Here is a 2,971-nt window from a genome sequence, read left to right as displayed (position 1 = left end):
CTTAAAGTCAAGAGTGATCACACACATTGGCTATGCAGTGATTTAAGATTGGAAATTCTGCTGAGTTAATTTCTTACGAAGTTATGAAGTTTCCTTTCCTGTACCATTTTCTCCTCAGATCTTAACAGGTTATTTTGCTTCAATTTTATTTCTGAATTTTTCACAGCACAGAAATTATACAGTAGTTTCCCACCCCCACCCCCCTTATTTGCAGGGGATATGTTTCAAGACCTTCAGTGGATGCCTGAAACTGCAAAGAATACCAAACTGTATATGTACTTTTTTTTTTTTTTGCATTAATTATTTTTATTTACAGAAACCGTTATTTACATTTAACCCAGTTTCGTGGCAAGTTCTTTAGCCTTTGCCTTTTCTAGCTTGGCAATGCGAGCCACAGACTTGGGACCCAGGACATTGCCTCCCCAGTGACGCCGGATCTCATCGTATCTGTCATTGTAGTTGGTGCGAATAGCTTCCACCAGCTTAGCCAAAGCACCTTTGTCTTCCGGATCAACGTGTGTGAAGGCGACAGTGGTGCAGGTCTTCCTATGAACTAGACGTCCCAGTCTTGCCTTACCCTTGATGATGCAGTAAGGGACTCCCATTTTACGACACAGGGCAGGCAAGAAGACAACCAGCTCAATGGGATCCACATCATGAGCAATAACCACCAGCTGCGCCCTCTTCTTCTCCACCAGGCTGGTGACAGTGTTGACTCCTGCTCAGAGGACAGGTGGTCTCTTACTGGGGACGTCCCCTTTGCCAGCCGCTTTCTTCTCGGCCCGGGCCAACAACCTCTGCTTCTTTTCTTGCTTCGTCTCTGGTCTGTACTTGTGGGCCAGCTTAAGCAGCTGGGAAGCTGTTTGGCGGTCCAGGGCTTGGGTGAATTGGTTGATTGCAGGAGGCACTTTCAGCCGCTTATAGAGGATGGCTCTCTGCCGCTGCAACCTGATATAGCGGGGCCATTTCACAAAGAGGGTGAGGTCTCTTTTGGGCTGGATATCTTGTCCAATGCCAAAATTTTTAGGCCTTTTCTCAAATAGTGGATTCACCACTTTCTTGGCCTCCTGCTTCTTAACGACAGCAGGGGCCGGAGCCACCTTCTTACCCTTGGCCTTCTTTCCTTTCGGCATCTTGGGCGGCGGGAAGAGAAAAACTACTTTTTTTTTTTTTTTTGAGACAGAGTCTTGCCCTGTCACCCGGGCTGGAGTGCAATGGCAAGATCTCGGCTCACTGCAACCTTCACCTCCTGGGTTCAAACAATTCTCCTGCCTCAGTTTCCCAAATAGCTGGGATTACAGGTGCCCACCACCATGCTCAGCTAATTTTTGTAGTTTTAGTAGAGACAGGGTTTCACCATGTTGGCCAGGCTGGTCTAGAACTCCTCAGCCTCCCAAAGTGCTGGGATTACAGGCGTGAGCCACCACGTCTGACCAATTTTTTTAAAAATATATATTTTATTGCACTTTAGGTTCTGGGGTACATGGGAAGAACGTGCAGGATTGTTGCATAGGCCAATTTTTTTTTAAATCTAATAACTGAGATGGCTACTAGGTAACTAACAAGTGGGTAGCATAGACAGCATAGACCCACTGGACAAAGGGAGAATTCATGTCCCAGGCAAGATGGAGCTGGAATGCCATGAGATTTCATCATGTTACTCATAATGGTGCATAATTTAAAACTTATGAATTGTTTATTTCTGGATTTTTCCATTTAATATTTTTGGACTGCTATTGACCATGGGTAACTGAAAGCACAGAAAGCAAAATCATGGATAAGGGGAACGATCGTATAAAGTTCTGTCATTTCTCGGGCAATCCCTTTTCAGTTTTGTTATGTAAGATTTACACAGGCACTTTTATGATTTTCCCACACAGTCTTTTCAGTCCAGACCTCCTTCCGAGTGGTGGGTCAGTCATTTTCCTATATGTGCTGCAGTGAGGTAACAGGTCTGGCCCAGTTCCATGTAACCAGAGCTTCTGCGATGAGCTTGCCCGCAATATCACAATACATTGCTGTCGCCTCTACATTTCGGGCATGACCTGTCCTTGTTTTCAGTTCAGTGGCTACTCACTCATGGGTAGCTTAATCTACTTTAGGTCATTAATAAAGATGTTAAATAAGGACTTATCTGACAGTAAAACCCCCTGCCCTCACCCCCACCACAGTTGGCTAAGTTAGAAAGCCCTAGAATGAAGAAAAAAAGGACACTTTATGTTATCAGAACAAACTATCCCCTTTCAGTGAATTATAGAAATGGTGGATCCAGTGAGTGTGGAACATGTCACACGTTTAGTCTTTAATGATCAGTTTGTTCCAGGGCCTAAGAGAATGTTTGTATTCAACAAACTAAATTTGGTTTGAATCCGGACTTGGAGGTTGTCCCAATGGATTCAAGCAGATTGAAAAGTGGTGGACAAAAGGGATGTTGGGATAATGAAGTGTCCTACTTAAGCTCATCCTTCCGTGGCTTTCTAATTTGTGAAAGAGACATCTAACAGAGCCACCAAGGGACACCTTCAGATGAGTCTTTATTTACCATCTCTATAATGACTTAGAATATCAGCTTGCAAAAGGAAATTAATAGATCTAGGCGTTGATCATCAATGGCTGGTAGCATCATAGAGAGGCAACGAGGTATTATGTACTTCTGATAGAAGAACACACCCACCACTTATGAACAAAATGCAAATCCAAACCAGATCAAACCTCAAGATCCTGCACCAATTTACAGGAAATAGAAAGAGAACATGTTAAATGGTACCATGGAGGCACAATCAACAAAATCCAGACTGTAGGGAATCTATAGGATAAATAATCCTATTTCTTTACAAATTGAAAGAAAAAATAGAGATAGAGGAGGCATCTACAATTAAAGAGATTCAAGAGGCAAATTATTCCATTAAAATGTATTGACTTTATTTAGATACTAGTTCAAACAACAAATAGTTTAAAAAAGATTTATGAT

The 2,971-nt window shown here is 42.7% G+C and overlaps 1 pseudogene; it reads right to left on the bottom strand.

Moving 5' to 3' along the window:
• Positions 1 to 300: 300 nt before the first annotated feature.
• On the bottom strand, positions 301 to 1,161 carry LOC116536736 (annotated as a pseudogene).
• Between the last annotated feature and the right edge of the window lie 1,810 nt (positions 1,162 to 2,971).

This window comes from Sapajus apella, unplaced genomic scaffold (genome assembly GCF_009761245.1).
Source record: "Sapajus apella isolate SASKATOON/1434 unplaced genomic scaffold, GSC_monkey_1.0 scaffold103, whole genome shotgun sequence".
Taxonomy (NCBI): domain Eukaryota; kingdom Metazoa; phylum Chordata; class Mammalia; order Primates; family Cebidae; genus Sapajus; species Sapajus apella.
The sequence above is the reverse complement of the archived record's forward strand: the minus strand, read 5'-3'. Positions and strand labels throughout refer to the sequence as shown.